The following is a 21,011-nucleotide window of genomic DNA, read 5'->3' as shown; positions in this document are numbered from 1 at the left end:
AGAACTTTCTTATCATGGATCCAGCATAGCTTCCCTCAAACTCTTTTTAAATAAATCTAAATAAAATGAACAGATTTCAGTTAGCTAAATAAGTATTACTTAAATAAGTAAATGAACATATTACACATAATGTCAGTCACTCTTTAATCTTCCTCTCTCGCACTAAATGAAATAAAATGTGACTGATCCTCTGTCAGTTATTGAACACAATGTACAGGCCCAGCATCTAAATCTCATGTAGAGATTCATTCTCATAAAAGATACCTGGGACATAAACACACCATCATAGAATTAAGATTCAAATAAATTAAAGATTGCCATTTTACAATAACAACCTTTATTGAATTATAAAAAAATGTGATTTCAGTTTAAGTTTGACTGGATTAATGTCTAACAGTCCTGCGTTATTCTTTTATCAATAAATAGAACCAAAGAAAGATCATTGTGTAGCATCATCAAAGTTGTTATGAACATTTAAGATTTCATCAGCCAGCCCTCTTTGGTCAACATAATAATAATAATAATAATAATAATAATAATAATAATAATAATGATAATAATAATAATAATAATAATAATAATAATAGACCAGTACAACTAAAAGTATTGGATCCCTTGTTTCAATCATCCTTTGAACCTTTCAGCCTTGATCCAACAGGTGGGCTACTCTGATCAAATATTAAATAAAGTGTTTGTATTAAACATTGACAGTTTTGCTAACATACTTATACAGACTTTTACTACAAACCACAGCTGTGTTGTAAAAATACAACACAGAATTCTGAATTTCAAAACAATATTTTTTTCATGGTGGTCATTTGAATGTCCAGTCATTAACATTGTATCTCTTAAATGTGGCTATATGTTGTTGCATGAAGAGGATTATTAGATCATGAAATAGACCTACTTGATAATAATACCAACAGGATTTAAATATGAAGTCTTTGTGTGCACGAGGACATCTTTTAGCTTTTCTTCTTTCAATTTCTTTTCTTTTTTCTCCGTGCAGAACCGCCATGAATCGAAAAAAGTAAAACAAACTCATAAAACAGAATGAGTGTTAAACTATTTTAACGAGTTGATTGCGTTTTTTCTCACCGAGGTGTGGCGCTGTTTCGCCCTCTTGTGGAGTCGCTGTACTGTACAGCCTACTGTAGGTCTTTAGATTATGTTTATTTGACTTACATCTTTCCTGAGGCTGAGTCTGAGGCTGATGGAGGATTAGTAATATCAATAACTGGCTTCATTTATACTGTTAGAAAAGAACATTTCACCTACGAATCCATCACAGGCTGTGAACACTTTATTACCCAGCATGCATCACTGTTAAAGCAGCCACATTAAGCATCACATATCCTATGCATTCTTGTTTTCTGTTTTCTTCTGTTTATAGACTATAGGCTTATATTTCTAAAACGGTGACATATAATTGTGGAGAAGTATTGTCTGTCTCTGGTGAGCCAATGTATTTGTGCATTTAGGAGTTAAAAACGTAGTTTATTAGCATATTGATCTTGGATAATTATGGACAAAATCTAGAGTGGGTTCTCATATTTGGAAAAAAAAGAGAGTGCTATGGTGTTGAACAGTGTTTATCAGTAGATTACTATACTATAGCCTATTAGGGCACTGTAGGGCAAAAAGCATTATAGGGCAAAAAAGAACTACAACAGAGTAAGGCCAAAATGTAAACGTTTTTGTTGTTTTCTTTCTTTCTTTAGAAAAGTGTCCATTTAAAAATCTAGTGATGATTTTAATAACTTTCATTAGAAACTGAACAGTTGGTTACTTATCCGTATGGGTGACCTCGCAGGATTATATCAAACACTGACAGATTTGTTCTATTAGATTCTGATTTCAAAATAAAACCAGCAGCACAGTAACCTACTTCCAGGCTGTTTTATATCCTCGTTTATTCCCCCAGATAGCCTATCACAAGGCCTCAAACTTGATAGGCCGTGAGCCGGCCTCTCTCTCCCTCTCTCCCTCTCTCTCTCTCTCTCTCTCCCTCTCTCTCTTTCTCTCTGTCTGTCTGCAGCCGCATCACATCACACTCCTGTCTGGCGCGCTTTTTTCCGGTTAGAGAGGATTTTAAAAATCATACAAAATAAGGCAGTCAGTTTAGCGTTAATGCAACAGGAAAAATACAAGACGGTCTGAAGAGGAAAAGGTTCATCAACACCGAGAACAGGCGCTGCAGTTCAACTCTGAGGTACACTTATCTCTCTCTGTCCTAATTCGGGTCAGTTTAATTGGAAGGAATGCAACAAGAAAGCATTTTGGGACATATTTATGTATTTAAAGTTTTCCTTAAATGTTGTTATTTTATTAGCTAGAGAGTATTTGGATGTATCATTTTTGGACTGAACTCGGCCAAGTTGTTAGTACTGAGTGTAGCTTCAACGTTGTGCTCTTAGTCTAAGCTTTATTAATACATTGTCTTTATTTTGAGGATTCCCTCATGTGTGTTTTTATAACAACAGAAGAAGGGCATGGTGGTGTTTCACGCCCTTTAAAAATAAGTTATGATCTTCTTAAAAATGATAAGCAAAGTCCAAATCCCACGAATCTTTCTACAAGTAAGTTAATTTGTTGCAGGTATTTATATTATTGATAAATGGTTTGCTGATATCATTACAGACATATAGGCTACGCTGTTGTAAATTTGGTATTGAGGTTACACAGTATCGCAAAAAAAAGGGCTTCATTTAAAACCTCAGATAATCTCACTAATGCTTAGACACGTTTTTTGTTGTTTTTTTTCATCGTTAATTATCGACGTTAAAGTTTCTGCAAACTCCAGAATATTTAATGAGGCCATGTGCTCATGTGAGAAGTATTCGTGTAGTAAGAGGAGGAGGGGGAGGAGGAGGAGGAGGAGGAGGAGGCCCCGGGCAGCGCTGCAGTGCAGAGTTCAGCAGAGATATTGTTGTGAGCCTGGGAAAGTGTCGCGGGGCTGACGCCAGACTCTGTCAGGCAGGGAGGGGGGCACCTCGAGGATCCCAGACTGAATTGTCATGTAAATGTCTCCCCGGCACGTTGTTGAACTTGATGTTGACTTCTTTCTTTACTGGGGGCGAGAAAGGAGGGGAGGAGGCGGGTTAAATTTTCCCTGTCACTTGTTTGTGGGAAAATTCATCTGAGGACGTACACACGAACTCACACACACACACACACACACACACACACAGGCACACACACCTAGTCCAACATTTAAAAAAAAATGTTTAAACATTCAGTACAGCTGACCAAATGCGTTTTATCTCCTGGATTAATTACATTTGGGTACAACATTTCTAACTACTTAAACAAACAGCTCAGAATAGATCCTTGATGGCAGTGCTGCCCCCAGTGCTGAGGTTAAAGTTAATTTTACATTTATAAAACCAATTTACAAATCCATGAGTAAATCACCAATTTAAAGCAGGTTATATTTGAAAAGCAAATCAAAATGTTCCATCTATTTTTTTATATATAGGACATTTCTATATGTACTATATTTATTTTATCTCATGCTGACATAGCTTGGTCGCAAGCTGATTGGCTGCATTATAGGGCTACAATATGGCATGCACGTGCACTCTTAAACCCCGATCGCGCATGCTCAGGAGAAATTAGGTTTTGTACATCCAATCAAAATGAGCAGTGCTCTCTTATGCAAATGTAGCAGCGTTTATTTATTGATGTACTCTTTTAAATTGTGAGCAAGCCTTCTTTATGTGTTCACAGTTTGGTGTCAGTTCAGTTACATGACGACAGCAGCTGAGGAAAAGGCTGATTAGATCTGCTTAGAAATGATGAAGAGTAGAACTGTTTATAAATGATGAAGAGGAGGATGGCATTGATACAGTATGAGGCAGACCTGTGCTGCACCTCCATGATACTTACAGATTGCTCATGCGCAATAATCAGATATGTAACTGTTATCTGATGCAAGCTTCGTTTGGAAACCAAGACTGTAGCTCCTTGTTATTGGTTCACACACACACACACACACACACACACACACACACACACACACACATAGACACGCACACACACGAATATTCCTGGCCTGCACCTTTTAGCCTATATATCCTTTCAAACTTTGAAAGATATTACAAGTTGCTATTCTCGTCTCTGCTTGGCTTCTTTTATCAAAGGTGTGATTGTTATCGCGCGCACTATCTCATCTTCTCAGCTAAGATATCATTCATATCATAACATCACTATCGATAAGGCTGCATATTGCCTGCATGTGTTATCAGGCTTTGGCTAGCAGTGAGTCTTTTATGCATCATGGACAGAAACCAGGAATTCCTCTGCTCAATATGAATTTTTATAAAGGCCTATTGGCTTACTAGAATTTGAAAAAAAAATCTCTTGCAACAAATTTTCGTCCTTTGTGTTTCAACAGCATCCTGCACATCACTGTTTATAGAATATGCTTTAAGGTTTTTTAAAAAAAAACGCTTTTACAATGGCATTGAATTGTTAGTATGATAATGTAACAATGGTGGCGGTTTATTCAGAAGCTTTAATTAGGTTGTAGGAGAAAGCAGAGAATATGTAGGGCAGTTGACTGACCTTTTTTATCATTTGATCACATGTTTACAAGTTTGTAACATGTGTTGAGCAGGAGAGAGGGGAGAGGCTATAAGACTGGAGTAGCCTATCACGTGCATTTTGTAAGGAATGAGATTTTGCGTATCACGTTTGTTAAGCTTTTAATTATACTATCTGGTATAGACCTATACCCTAAACCATCTGAAACATCAAAGTTGCTTTTAGTGCTAAAACATAGCCAATAACACGACATATCTAATAAACCTATAGAATATTGCTTATAATTTGTATGTTATTCAAGAAAAATCAATTTTATTATACCTGAAAATGTTCTATTAAAGCGACAATAAATGAGCCTCGTCATAAATGTATTTCTTCTTGTTCTAAAAATGTTTTTCAACATTTTTAATTCAATTCTAAACATAAAAACCCCATTAGTCTACTCTTAAAATCTAAAATTTAACGCAGCTGCAACTGCACTTGTGAGGGTGTGTGTGCGTGTGTGTGTGTGTGTGTGTGTGTGTGTGTGTGTGTGTGTGTGTGCGCGCGCGCGGTGCTTGCACATTTTTCGCACTCCTCTGAAGTCTCGTGTACGTCCTGACCAACAAGGATAATTTGGAGAATAATCTCCTGATTGACGCACACCTGCTTAAATTTTCAAATTGGCTCTGATGATTTCAGACCCCCCCCCCCTCTCTCTCTCCCCCCCCTCTCTCTCTCTCTGAGGCGGAGTTTCTCCCCTCTGCTCACCGTGTGCACGCTCTGCACTTGTCAGTCGCAGCTCGCCTGTGCAAAGAGGAGGACACATCCAAATCCGAGAGACCGTAGCCCAGTTCTAGCCTTCATACCTATCCTTTTCTAACAGTATTTTTTGTCGTTGGAAGAATCAGCCTAGACTGCGTTTAAGACGGATTTGAAATAGTTGGAGGATATTGACTGGAGTGGAGATAGCTTGATGTGCAAGTAAGTGGGATGCTGCCTTAATGTGGTTGGTAGAGTTGAAGCAACCTAACCGGCTTTTGTTCACTTTATTAAGGCTATTATTTCATAACCTGCTTTAAGGTTATATTGTTTGCATGCTGCTGAATTTTTGTGTTTTCCAGAAATGTAATATAAAGCTCTGACGTTAGCCTTAGTAAAGGCTTGATGGGAACTTTTTTTTTTGTTTCTGAGGCCTGATGCTGTCTGACACAAAATTAGCTGGTAAGAAGCCAGCGTTGTTTGCAAAAGGCAATTTTGACTCCTTAAAAAATAGGTAGGCATCATCTAGCACTAAACTGTTATGGCATGGGTTGCATGTGTGTCCGGGATATAGCCATACCTTTATCAATTTTGCAGGAAAGAAAAAATGCTGATTCAGTATGCTACAAATAGTCGTACAGGAACTTGTGTTTTTGTCATGGCACCACTGTGTTTCTTTTTGGTGACGATCAAAAGAGCAAAAGTTGAACTTGCTGGTGGGTCTCTCCTATCAATTGATGCGTGTGTGAGAGTGTGGATGGGAAACAAGTCATGGAAGAGAATAAGCTACAACTCCGTTTTTAACTTCATTTCACTTCGTTATAAATAGAAAGATCTCGAAATTATCTCTCAAAGCTTTTATATTGTTTGTCTCTATGTTTTGTTTTTTTTTTGTGCGGGAGTGTGTGTAAGGGACTCAATGTTGCCACAGGCAGGCGTCTCTCTCTCTCTCTCTCTCTCTCTCTCTCTCTCTCTCCTCTTCATCCTCTCCTCTGTGTTGGTGTCGGAGGGGCGGCCCCTTTAAGAGACGACGGGTGTTAGTTTGTGTCTTTGGTTATCTAGCTGTATGAGTTTTAATTTCATAAAGCTAGAGAACCGAAAGTACGAACTGATGCCGAGCACTTCGGAGCCCAGGTGTGTGTGTGTGTGTGTGTGGGGGGGGGGGTCCTCTGACTCCGGCATGGAGGAAGAAGAAGAGGAGGAGGAAGCAGCGGCAGGAGGAAGCAGGAGGGACGGATGCTCAGGGAGGCTGCACGAGGCTGCCGATGAGGAGGAGGAGGAGGAGGAGGAGGAGGAGTGGCGGTGGTGGGTCGGTGGGGATTCCGCTGAGACCAAAAATCATCACCGGTGTTTGTTTAAAATCGTTGGTCCGTCTCAGCTTCAAAGAAGTCCGTTTCCGTAAGCACGTGAATGCTGCTGCGTTTACGGCCCATCGTGTTTTTTAGGGTGTCGCGGTGATGCTCGGGCCCATTGAGGACCCACAAGTCGTTGCTATGTTCAACTTCAGGACAAAAGAAATAGTGGCGCAAGTGGAAAAAAAAAAACATACTAAATTACTCAAGTGCGTGCTGTAGTGTAGATGTCATAACTGTGTGGGTGCTCTAACATTAATATCTGGAGGGTTAGACAGAAATAGTTAAAGGATTCCTGTGATTGGACCATCCTGGACTCACGTGACAGTGTCGGCAGCGGCAGCAGCAGAATGTTGTTTTTTTTTAAGATCTCACATGTTGGTTATTGTTATTTTTGCAAGCTGAGAAGTAGCATGATGCAACTATGTACTCTGAATGAAGTGAATTAGTCCTCGGGGGTTATACTCAGACTCTTTGACTCCTCTGTGTGTCTCCTTTAATGAGAAAAGGGGATGTCCCCTGGGCTGGCTGTAATTAGGAGTGTGTATTTGTGTGTTGTATAATTGCTTATGTACATTACTTGGTGCAAGATGAAGCCGAGTCTGATTCGATAGTTTAGCACAGTGATCCTACATGCTTGCTAACATTGCAGATTGCGTTTTCCATCATGTCAGTGACACTTAGTGTTGCTTGTTAAGATTGTTGCCACCAAACCAGACCGTGCAGTATTCAACAATTACAAAATCATATTGCATCAGTGACCCGGTGTTAAAGAGATTCCCAGGCTGTATATGCAACCATCTTCATCCTATTTCCTACATGCTTTCATCGCTGCAGCTGAATCCGGGTTAGACATGGCAGAGACGTTCGCATTTGTGTTTTGCAGGGTGGATTATATTTGAGTTTGCCTGCTAGATAAGAACAAAATAGGACATGGGCTCAGAGTTTGATCTATTCTTAGAGCAGAATCAGCGGGCCTCTGAGATGACTGAATATCCCAGAAGTCCCAGCATGCTCTATTTAGACCATGACTGACAATATTTGATGTGCACTGTTAGACAAGAGAGCCTGGATGGTGTGTGAATGTGTGTGTTGTTGACGCTTACATATGAGAACAAGTATGCTTGTATACAATTTGACCTCCATGTCCTCCATCTTGCAGCGATACAAAGTAAATCTGTTTCATCGACTGGTATTATTTCTCATTATTTTATCATTTACAATTTGATTTTTTTGTACCCAAAATTGTTGTGTTTCAAGAGTTTTGCAACTCAAGCTCGATGCTCTTGGTTGTCGTTTCTTTCTAAGAGTGACTTTTCTTTCCACTCTTTACAATCTTAGCTTTTCATAAATACTTGGCTGATTGTTCATGCAACAGAAAATGCATACTTGCACGTAAGCAAAATAATTACAAGTGCATTGGGTGAAAAAACAAGTACGGTGATGTGTTGTTGGCTGCAAGGTCAAAAGCAGCATTCATTTCCTTTATTTATTTTCCTCTGCTGCAAAGGCACTTACTTATTCCTAAAATGTGTTGTTTTAATAAAAAAGAGAGCAGACTCTGATCCTCTTTTCTTTTTTCTCAAAAGGAAAATGGCGACAACCTCGGCTCTAAAGTTGAAACCGACTCCCAATGAAGACCGACTGCCACCTGACAAGAAGAGGAGCAACAGAGAGCCTGCAGGTTAATATTTAATATAACAACACATTCAAGTAGCAATTAGATGTTTCTGTATTTTAAACAACAAAAAGATGTTGCTTAAGATAGTTTTGCTTGCTCAGCCTTACATTTATATTTTGATGTGAGAATAAGTCGGTGCAGTATAGGTGTAAGTATTTTCTTTGGGGCCTTCAGATAGTTTTGTTTCAGCAGTCTTGTTTGAGCGATTGTGCAGCATTCGCTGTGGGCTGACTTATGTCCATTTTGTTGTTAAGATGGAGCTGGTTGTGTGTATGTGGGTGTGAAAAAGTCTTAGTTTGAATGTTAAAATACAGAGGTTTTTGCTACAGGAATGACTGAGTGTGCAGCACTAGTAATCCTCCATCTTATTCAAGCAGAAAGGGGCATTAAGAGAGAAATTTACTGCCAGGTTTATTTGCCCACAGTGTAAATGTCAGTTTTACATCATTCCTGTTTGCATCATAATACATACAGTGTGCAGCTGCTGTAGCCTACAGCAACGGAGAGTAAACGCTGTGATTTGAGCGAGTGAAGTAAGAGCTCCATGTTGAATTCCATCGTTCCTTTGAAGTATTCACATTTTCTTACATTGTACATCACCCCCATCCTCCTCCACACACACACACACACACACACACACACACACACATCTCTCTTTCATTCTCACATGTCCAGCGTTTTATCCCCTTAAACACCGTGATCCTATTTGTCAGGTAGAGTGTGTGGTAGGTGCAGGGGAGGTGGCCGTGTAATCTTTGCTGCGGTTCTTTATCCCGTTAAGAGAGCACAGGCGACGTTTGGACCTGCTCATGTGGAAAGAGCGTTTGGGTGGCTCTGTCCTTTTCGGCCCTAATACCTTGACGAGTCTCCCTCCCCTCGAACAAAGTCTCCGGGTTATTGTGGGCAAAGGAATGGTGTGCATTAAAGGTATTCATGATTTAGCAAAGACAGCCTCAGGTCGAACTTGAAAATAACAAAAATTGAAAGCGAAAGCTATTGTAAGATGAACTGTGGGATGATTTCGATTTCACATAACAATCTCAATAAGTTCCCTTTCGTAAAGACCTCTTTCAGGTCTTCCTTTCAGTTATTTTAGCAAAGATCGAAACAAACATTTCTGACTTTACGCCTGTCTGTCTTTTCCCTCCAATTCCTCCTTAAAAAGTCCAGTGTTGGGAATCAAACAATAAGTACACATTGTTAGCAAGGTCAAATCTTCATGGTTCCACAACCTTGAGGCTCAATATAAAGCTCAGTTATTTAAATTTAGTGTGGAGTTCTTTGAGGCTCCCAGATTTTCCCAAGCTTTCTATTAGCATATGCAAGGGCCGGCCTGTGCTGCTGTTTTCTAAAGTGGATGTAAATTATAACCTCAGTATTATACAGACTGATGGGAGATAAATCTCTGCAGTAATACATTGCAGGGAGTGAGGGTGGGGGTGGGGGGTGTTGTAGAGGGGTTGAAGTGTGTGTGTTTGTTTGTGTGTGTGTGTGTGTGTGTGTGCGTGTGTGTGTGTGTGTGAGGTACTGTACAATAGCCAGTGGCAGATGGAATACAGACTAGCAAAGTGCTGCCTAATAGCATGCTAAACTCCTTTTTCAGAGGCCTACATTTTGCAGTTTTTCTGCAGTATTTTAGGAAAAAAATAGGGAATTCTAAGAGGGAAATGCGGCTTATAGAAATTTGAAAACAGATTACCAGTGAATTAGATTTGCAAGTGTGTACAGATCGTTTTAAAGCAAATATTAACACGGGAAGATTACTAAGTCGAAATCTGCACTTGTGCGGTCCAAAAGGCTGAGGGGCTTCAGGCCTCACGAGCCGAGTGCAGATCTCTTTGGAAACTCTATGCAAATCAGGGCTTGAATAATGAGATGTATTTATGAAGGGCTGGGAAGGGGGTCTCTGCTTTTGAAAGCAAGTAGGCCGGAGCCTGAATGGGATGGAAGGAGGTGGGGTCACATAGATGGGGGGGCTGGTGTGTATGTGTGTGTGTGTGTGTGTTTGTGAAGAGGGGGTACAGGGGCCCCCAGCAGCCCGGGCCTCGGCTGAGGCAGCTGTGAAAAGGGGTCCCGTCTTTTTCCCACGCCCAGCAAGACGCGAAACACTGCTGCGGCTCGCTAGGGTCAAGTCCCATCGCTAATATATATACACGCATACACACACACACACACACACACACACACACACACACACACACACACACACACACACACACACACACACACACACACACACACACACACACACACACACACACACGCACATGCACGCAGAGCGAGGGAGAGATGTGTGTGTAAAAAGTTGTGCAAATTAACAAGCTGTCTGGGAAGCTCTGTGACATGGGGACACCTGCTATACTCCAAAAAAGCTTTGCAGCCTCACCAGGGGCCACTGGGCAACAATTAGGTCATAACTTCAACTTGAACTTAAAATTGAACTGAAGATTAGAACTGTTTTTTTTTTTCTTTTTCATTAATTTTTTTTTTTGTTGCATTTTAAAATCATTTGGAGAAGGAATCTGCTCCGGCAAAAATGAAAAATGATCAGTGCCAAAATAGTTGTAATTGTTAACTGTTTGTTGCAAATTTTACTAATCTATTTCTGTAATTATGGCGCTCAAAACTTTGATTAGTAGTGTGATATTTCACTTCTGCAATTATCAATTCGTCCATTCACTAAGAGACAAACTTGGCCTTGTGGTTATTTCGAGACCCCAACTGTCAACTTGGTATTGTCTGCTTTCACGCCGACACAAACACCCACGCACTTCGCACACACACACGCACACACACTGCTTTTTCAGGGAGACACAAAAGAAAAATCTAAACATGAAGTGGAGGAAGATATGGAGGAATGTGACCTTCTGTACTTCTTTAAATACAGAGGGCGTGGAGCTGAAAGACAGGGGGCACGCTTTATCCTGAGAATACTGATCACCGTCTCTTTTATAGGAAACAATGATGAGCATGAAAAGAAAAGGCAAGGTCTGGCAAAAAAGATTTACTGAAAATGTAGTGTATTTGCCGTAAGACTGGTGAGAAAGTGTTCCTTATTGTTGTGATTTTAGCGTGTTTGTTTGATCGCTCGTTCTTGTTTATGGGCAGCGTTTCTCACACAGCTTTCTGAAATACCATTTCTCCTCCTCCACTGTAGCTCGTGTCACACACCCACCCCTTCCCACTAGATACTGGCACACCAATCAAATCTGTGCATCACTCCTTTCTCTCCCCGCTCTCCGCCATAGCTGCTCCATAGCAGTGTCACACTAATTCTGTTCCCCCTGCCTGCACGAGCTCCTTACTTTAAATCCACACAAGACATGCTGTTATCTCTTTGAGCACATTAGCAAGCACCCAATCTTTCGTTCTGTCTCCCAGCTCTAGCTCGCTCCTCATTCTGCCCTCCCTCCCCCCCCCCCTTCATAATTTTCCCTCCTATTCAGATGAGTATGAAATAGAGAGGGGGCTCCTTCTAATTAGCTCTGTAAAGACACTTTGTGTTGGTCAGGGTGGCCACCAGTGTGTGCACAGAGAGGGGATCTGTGGCAGCTAGTGTTAGCATTAAGAACGTGTGTATGGGCCATTAATGAGGTTTGTTAGCTGAGTGTGTATCCTGCCGTTTGAATGCACCTTCGGCAGCCTTTGAAGGAACAGAGATGAAGAGAGCGAGTAGGAGGAGGAGGAGGAGGAGAGAGGAGTCTTTCAGCGTGCCAGGTTGCAGAATACAGATTATGCATTATGCTCAGTGTGGTTTCCATTTGAACGGCAGATGAGGGATAAAGCTTCACTTGCATGTTTGTCATGGAAAATGTGGGAAATATATATGAGGGTCATCTTGCTCATCAGATGTTGGGGGTTCATTTTCCTCGCCATAAATCTATAGAGACCCGATGATGTCTAAACAGACGAGAAAGTCGAGAAACAAAGGGTAGAACATTAAGTTCCCTACAAAATATGAGTACGAAATTCATTTATAGTTTTATAAAATCAGCCTACACTTTCCTTTTTGTTGAAATGTTTGATTTTGCATCCCAACTTTGAACATAGTAAAATATTTAAGTAGCTTATGGAGAAGTGCAGAACATACTAAACTAGTTTGAATGAAAATGATGTAAAAATCTATAAATATATTTATGTGAATAAATGAAACATTTAAAGCTCCTTACAGTTTGACTAAACATCGGCACAGTCAATCTGTGTTTTCCAATACAGTTAGGGTCCAAGCAGTAAGGCAGCACACAGGAGTATTTTTAAAGAAATGTTGGGTTTTTACATGAACGGAGAAAACAACATATATAAACCCAATTTTAATAACAAGGCCTTTAAAAAAGACGGCATAGTATAACTCTAATGATCAAAACATGAAGTAAGGTGTGAACTTTAAAAAAACAGAGCTAACTTCATTGGAAAAAAGGGAACTCAGGGGTTAGGCCAAACCAAGTTAAACACAAGGGTTAAACAAAATGGATTTTTACTCAATAAAGCAAAACACAAACAAAACACAAAGCCAACGAGCCGGCTTCTCAGACACAGGCTGTACCTTCGCTCGAACCAGGAAGTACCATCCCTCAAAAACAGCCAGTTAAGAAAGACAGATAAGGATTAGTTAAAAAAAATGAGTGCCTTTACAGTGTAAAAATGTGTATGCTCAATTAAACAATTAAATATTTAGTGCAAAAAATATCAAATGTTTCTCTACCAGGAGAATCGTTTTCTGGTGGATGGGATGCCAGATTCATAGTTTTTGGTTCTGTGTTGGGTGAAAAAGAGACGACAAAGGAAATTAACTACACAGTCTATAGTCCTCCACATACTGGTCCCTGGTTTGAATCCCGACCAGCAACCCTGTCTAAAACAAATGTTAGCTTTCTTCTTGACGTCGTACAACAAGCACATTACAATCATTGAACATTAGGACAATTCACAAGTAAATATACAATCTACTGTAAAAAGCGACAGAGAAAATGAATATTAAGGTAAATGCAGAGGAGATTTGGTGGATGCGAAGATAATCTATATCTGGCGGCAGATGAGAGCCAGAGGTTTTGAAGGTAGTCGCAGAGAAAAAATAGGTTTGGAAATGAGGGATTGTACGGAGGGAAAGAGGCAACCTGCTGGGCCTGCCTGCTGCCTCACAGATTGTAAACTGTCACTCAGGATGCACACAGACAAGCCGACAGACATCATTTGCCCACATCACCCTCTACTACTGAAACTGTCGCCCTGCAGCCCCCTACTGCTCCCCTTCTTTTTCTTTCTTTCACTCCATTTCCATGCCATTTTTTTCCCCCCTGGACGCGTGCACATGCATGTATATAAACTCCTTCATCTATTTCCTCTATTTTCCAGCTTCTCTGTGCTACTTTTCCCTCTGTCTCCGGGTCTGTTTTCCGTTGATGAAATGAGTCAGCTTGCAGCATACTCTCCCCTCTCATTGTTTGCTGGTTCGTTGCCTCTCCATAGGAGGTAGAGAGTGTTTGGGCTCTTTCCCCTGTTTTACCAGTTTACCAGTGTAATCCTTTACAGCAGCACAATGAGCTCTCACTCCAGCCGCAGGATTCTATTAGGCTCCCAGAGAGACACGGGATCTCCATAAACATTTTCCAGCTGCCCCTAAACACCCCTCACACAACCTATACCGCCTCGAACACAACCAAAATGTTACCTTCCTATTTATATTAAAAGTAGAACTTTCTTTTTTTTTTTTTTTTTTTTTTACCTGTGAGGCAGAATAAAAGCTTACACACTTCCATTACAAACGGCTTGTTAACGCTGACAGCTTCACTCCCAAAACAGTGTTCCTTTACAACCGCAGAGCGAATAACAAGCAGCCGGGAACAAGCAAATGCTTGTTATACGGTCTTTGGAGGAACGCAAAGGATGTTTAAAAAAATGCTGAAGTCATTGAAGGATGTGATTTCCTCTCTATGCTGCAAACACGATGCCATTAAAGTGTGCGGATAAACTCCCCAATTTGTCATCTCATGCTCATAGTTCAGATCAGAGTAACAGTTTGAGCAAGCTGGAGATGTACCAAAAACAGCATTCTTGTTATCTTTAAGAGGAAAAGTTGTGTAGTGAAACACAAGTAAAGGGTCTCTTCCTCAGACTCGCATGTTAAAATCAGCACAACGTGCATCAATCAAATATTTAAGATGAGTTTTCTTTTACGCGATGTCGTTGTTTGTGACCCTGTAAGAGACGATCAGGAAGCTAGAGGACAAACGAGGGAAATTACATAAATAGTTCAAATTTAAAAAATACGCTAGGTGCAACATCTATTTTAACTAATACTCTTTTTTATAACAACACATGCAAGTTGGCCCTGATACTATGCATCAACATATCAAGGATGCAAAGATCCTGAGCACGGATACTGACAACAAGCTTGGACTCTAAGTACGTCCAAGGTTTGCTCAAAATCATTTTGGACTTTAGTTTCCTGTACTAGCGTCCCCATCTGTTTCTTAACAACAATCCCCTAAGTCTATAAGTTCAGTTATTAAGTTCAATCAACCTCTAAAGTCTTTCTGAACGCCTTTAAACTTTATCTGAAAAAAATCTTCTCTAGCATAAGCAAAATATATCTAACTTGTTTAAAACAATAACCAAAAAAAGCAGACATATTTTTCTTTATTTTAACCAATGAGAATAGAGGCAGGAGTTTACCATGGTTAGTATTGGCTCCCAATAAAAACCACCCACAGTCACTCTTCAGAAAACACTACAAAGTCAAGATTATTAATTATACCCTGACGTGTTAAAACATAGCCTTAGGATTAATATCTTGATACTGACTCATGCTGTTGTTAAATACTTGATTTATAATCTGTATGTCATCTTATCTTGTTTGTTAAAGTGATATATAACTTTTAATATGCCACTGCAAGCAACATGGCTCATTTTCTAATTTTGGGCAAATGTGGAGAAACTTCTAGAAATCCTTCTTCAAAGTTTTCTAGATAATTGAGTCCTCCCCTGCTTGGTGCTGCTGCAATGTGTTTGTCCATGTCTCCCTGTTTTGTTCAAGTCCAAAGCCACAGGTCACAGACCCCCACCCTCCCCGCTCCTCATACACAAACATATCCCTCCATCTCCCATCAGTCTTCCTCCCCCCCCCCCCCCCTTTCTCCATCCATCCTCCCCTCTCCTACCATCTTGATAATGCAGCTCTTTTTTCCCTCTCTGGGTGGAGGGCGGCCCTGAACCAACATTGTCCCTTACGCTGGCTCTAGTGGGGGGCCCTATTGTGTGTGAAGGAATGGGGAGTTAACACCCATGTCTGAACCCGCTCAATGGGTGCATTGTGTCTGAATCTTCCTCTGGCTCACCCAATCTCACCCTGCGTCTCTCCAGTGCATAGGCCGAGGCAGGGTCTACTCCATGTACTCACCCATTATATGAAGAAAACATGCACATCACTCAAAATGTACAAACTATCAACCCCAATTATAACTCTGTACTTTCCATGTCTGGTACATTTTTCAGCTAAACACAATGAGCTTTGTTTATGCTGCTGGTTGGTTGGTTCAGATATGGGGGACAGTGGGTGCAGAGTTACTGAAGGAGGCCCCTGCATCTCGTTTTTCTTATAGAAAAGAACAAAGGAACACATATTATATTAGCATGATAACAGGATTCAGATGCTTTCAGAGTGTTTGGAGATATAAGGCAGTGAAGGAATCCTCATAGAGTAATTCTTGAGATTAAAAAGAGAACTTGTGCAATGTTTAAATCATTCCGAGACAAAGAAATGACAAGACAGTATATATATATATATATATATATAAACCGTATTTCTTAATGATATTTGGTACTTTTAATGATTCGGATGTGAGAGATTTAGATTTGTGGCAAAACATTTAAAACAACGAGCAGAAAGGGACGCGTCTGTATTCTGAACATTTTATTTGTTTCTGTAGCAGCGAGCGCCTCAAGGCAGGTTACAAAAGAGCAAGTTGGTGTTTTCTTCCCACATATTTTTAATCAAAGTGTTAGTGTTTACATTTGCATTTGCATTGTGCAGAGGGAGGCTGAATGCCAAAGGTGAGATTTTGAAAAACACTCTTATTTTCCCTTCTTTTTTTCTGCAGATGGAAACAAAGGTGGGTGGTTGGAAGGCTGCATAAAGGCTGCTACATGACTGAACTCAGAGACCCAGCGTAACTCATCATCATTGCCACGGGCTCTCGTCTTCCTCCTCTTCCTCCCGTGGCCCCGTACCTTCCATCCGAGGGTCCAGCAGAGTCAGTGAAGCCCGGGCGGGGAGCTGGTGAGTGGGCCGGGAAGGATGGAAAGGCTCCCTGAAGGCTGGAAACACCTCTGGAGCTAGCGGCGTGCAGGAGAAATCAATATGAAACACAGAGCGCTGCACAGCTCTGAGTGGGGTTTCCTGTGTTAGTCTGAGGCCTCAGGGCCCCGCAGACCTCCAAAGGACAGGCCCTGCGTGGCCCCTCTCAGCTGCAGAGACTGGACCTCGGTCCCGATCTCCGCTGGCTGTGTGTGGTTCTGCTGAGGGGGATCTCTCCCCAAATAATACCCAGAATGTTGAGAGATTGCCGAGAGGGATTTTTCCTTGTCTCTTGATTTTTCCTTCCTTCATAAGATTGACATCTCCCCCACCTTCTGCCTCCGGCTGCTTAAAAACCAGTTTGGGAGTTCTGCTTTTGACTCACTCTCCTTCCTCGACTCGCCCGCTGCTTATTCCCCGACCAGTTTTTATATTTGACAAAAAGACTGTACCATCTTTATTTTCTCCTCCACTTTCTCCTGGCTTGCTGTTACCATGGTGAGCTGTAGACATATGTCTGTTAAAACCATAAACACTTTCCACCATGATGTCAATGCCAGTCTTTGAAAAAGTGAGTAAGCAGCAGTGAGCGAAGAAGATCAGAGCGCAGAGAGACACTAACAGCCTGTAGTGGAGATGGTGAAATGGCAAGTATCTCTCTTTCGCACTCCACATTTTCCACTCCATGAACAGCTCTCAATGTGCTCTCATTAAGTCATACCCGCTCTAATGTAGTCCATGTGTGTGTGTGATTGTGTGCATGTATGACACACCCAGCTAGCACCCTGTATGGCTCAGAGAGGATCATAATAGGATGTCAATGACAGCTTTAAAAGACATGTCTTGAACTTTCAGAAATGCTTGGGAGTTGCCTGGTGAATTGAATTATCATATCAGATCCATATATTTTAACTATCTTTAAACTTCACATATAATAAACGTTATTACACACAGAGAGCTTTTTGATCGGTCTGTATATGTTTGGTCTTAAAGCCTTTGCCAGCGTGCAGCAGCAGCACCCACAGCTCGTCGTCACAGCGATGCAGTGCAGTTGTTTCCATCCACATGGGCACAGATTCAGACAAAATGGCTGCCAGTCTCTCCCCACCCCCCCCCTGCCAAAGATGGCGGCGCATCTCTCCGTCGCCTGCCATCTGTGCATCCGTTAACTGTTGTCGAATGCAAATCGGGGCTAATTGCATTTGCATAACCTCCAACCATCATGTCGTTTGCATGCGCTGATAATTGCTCGTATGGACGCGGCGTAGCAGGGATGAAGCACTAGCGAGGTGACGTTTTGAAGCGTATTTAATGGCATTTGTTTTTTCTCTAAAATTGTGGGTTTCTGCATCTTGAAATGTGCTAGAGTGCTCCTGAGATCAAGATCATGGCTGCTCTGTGCCATATGGCGAGGTTGCATGTTATATTCGCTCGCATGCAAATGTGACACTGTACAAAAAAGATTAGGTCGGGCTGTTTTCAAAATCAGATTGCGCTCTGTCATACACACACACACACACACACACACACATAACTCTTCGATGAAAGCGTTAAGCAAACAGAGCAGCTCAGACGGGCACACAGGCTCTAATTAAAAAGGGATCCTATAGGCCCAACAAACTCTAGACACACAGACCATAATAGTCTCATTTTAATGCACATTTGTGTCTGGTTACCATGGCTCTGAACACATAGTGGGGATGAATGGTTTTGCTAGAGAAGGACTTCACGAGTCAATAAATAGGTGATCAAATCTAAAAGAGGATGTCTGGATCATGGGCTTTGAAGAATCAGATCTGTGTTATTCCCCCACTAATGTGGAAATGAAATGATGTACTTCAGAATAAACTTCACATATTCGCTGCGTAATCAAAAGACTGGGGTGCTGTTTAAATGATCATCTCACGTTTTGGTCTTTTTCCGGGGGTTATGTCGTTTCTTGTGTCCCATTTGATCGAGCTGCTCTTGTTTTAATGCGGGCGTTACGTCCGAGTAACAATGTGGCGCTCGTATTTGCATTCGCCCATCAGGGCAGCTGCCGTGCTGTACAGTTATGTCTACTGTGGGCAGCAAAATGGCGGTCACGCAAATCACAGGGTCCGTCTGCTGGTCGTGGGAGCTGAGGCGAGAGGAGGAGGAAGAGGGGGGGGAAGGAGGAGGAGGAGGAGGAGGAGGAGGGGGGATTTTGGGGCGTCTGGTTCAAGTGAGAGAGAGAGGGTTGCGGGGTCTAGACTGTGGGGCATGGGGGGGGTCGCTCATGAGGGGAAGATGGAGTGGGGGGCGATGTTTGTGGAGAGGTTATTATTTGAGAAGAGGAGGGGGGGGGTGTCTGGTTTTAGGAGGAACAATTAATGAGGGAGTGAAGAGGGGGGTTAGTTTGTCTGCATTTGTGAACATGTGTCTGCGTCTTGGATATTTACATAGAGTGAGGAGGGCGTCCATATGCTGTGTGGCGAGGCAGATCTTCTGCAGGGTCTCTCTCTCTCAGGATCTGAACGAAGACCCCGCCAAACGCTGCATCACCCCCCCCCCCCCCCATCACATTATCATCAGGACCGTACACTACCATGTTTCTCACAAGAACACTTAAGCGCTTCTACTACACTGATGTAAGTAGCATCACTACTTCTGTCTTTTGCAGCAGCCAATGAGGAGATGTGAAGCTGCTTCAGCCAATGACAGAGTGCAAAGAAGCAGGAAGAGGAAGGGTAGGCGAGAGGAGTTTACCCTTGATGTGCCGGGTGAGAAAGCGTCAACAATAAAGCGATTCTACAGGGAGAAACCAAAGAGGAGAAAGAAAAGGGGAGGAACAGAATATGAGCAAAATGTGTGATAGCTTTCTAAACATTTTCCAAAATGTAGGCGGAAAGCACAAACACGGAGAATGAAGCAGTGCATTAGAGGTTAGAATGATTATGAATGTGTCGCATTTTCATTCTGCGCCAGTAAGACGTGAGATCTTTGATACTAATAAAACATAAGAGATAATTAAACATCAATCTCAGGGGTAAGAAGGGAAAGGAAACGTCCCAATTACTAATGAGAAATAAAGCCATCAAGACGAGGGGATGCCCAAGTTTAACCTGGGGGAGAGAAAGCCGACAATAAATTATTCAACAAAGAGCAAAGAAGAGAAACGCAACAAATAAGAGCGAAATTCTGTGGTAGGCTGCCAAAAATTACACAATTGTAATGCACAAAATTAGGACAAAAAGCAACGTATTAGAGGCAATTTTACTTTAAAAAAGAAGCTCTTTTATGTTCATGGTGTTTAAAAGTCTTGAGAGTAAGCAGTATTTAACAGAGCTACTAATAACTGAGCTTATTAGGGATAAGGCATGAATGTTTTGTTCTCAGTTTTACAAAGCGTTATCAAATGTGATCATTTTATAGAGAGAGTGAAGGGGAAAAAGTCTCCCCTCGCTGAATAGAAATGAAGTCATGAAGACGTGCTGGTGGTCATGAGGCCTTAAACATGCAGACATCCAGACACAATGCAGATCTCCATAATGTGGGTTATGAATACTGAAGTGTTTAAACCGTGATCGTCTCGGACCTGGAGGTCTGAGCGGAGCGTGGGAATGTGAGGGGAACATATGCAGAGTAGTCGGGTGCTGGCGAGACAGCCCTGCTAGCATGAATGCTGTCGTAGCAGGTGAAAAGAGGACCCTAGAGTTCAGGGGTCAAGGCCAGAGCAGGGGCTGTCTGGCTCGTGTGTGTGTGTGTGTGTGTGTGTGTGTGTGTGTGTGTGTGTGTGTGTGTGTGTGTGTGTGTGTGTGTGTGTGTGTGTGTGTGTGTGTGTGTGTGTGTGTGTGTGTGTGTGTGTGTGTGTGTGTGTGTGTGTGTGTGTGTGTGTGCGTAGGGCCACTCTGGTTGTTGTCTGGGTCCTGCAGGATGCTAATGAAGTAGCCCCGTCTGTTTGATAAGCACTGCTGTCTTTTGTTAGCCCCGTCTGGTGCTTCACAGAGGACTAGACTGGGTGTAGACTCAAACAAGAGCTGCTTCATCATCTCACAGTCGCAGCAGAACAGCAGACAGGCAGATCGACAGGCAGCCTGAAGTCAGACCTCCCCTGCTGAAACTGTGATTGTGTTGTCTGGAAGCTTTTTTTTTCCTCTCCACATCTTTGCTTTCTATGACATTTCTCCTCTGAGTGACACGTGGGTCTCAAGCTCTGCGGTGTGGTGCCGCTCTTTGTTTCTCCCAGGATCGATGGCAGCTTTGCAACCGAACTCCATGATTTAGTGATTGGAGGAAATGGACAAAAATCAAGCTGTTTAAGGGGTTATATTAGTGAATTAGCACCTACGATGCGGTTGTTATTTTTTGTCAAATCAAACCTTGAATTCACTTTTGAGATAAGTCGGAACTTTGACTTCTCAAAGTATTAACATGGTCT

Source organism: Labrus bergylta, chromosome 4 (assembly GCF_963930695.1).
Source record: "Labrus bergylta chromosome 4, fLabBer1.1, whole genome shotgun sequence".
NCBI classification, from domain to species: Eukaryota; Metazoa; Chordata; class Actinopteri; order Labriformes; family Labridae; genus Labrus; species Labrus bergylta.
The sequence above is the reverse complement of the archived record's forward strand: the minus strand, read 5'-3'. Positions refer to the sequence as shown.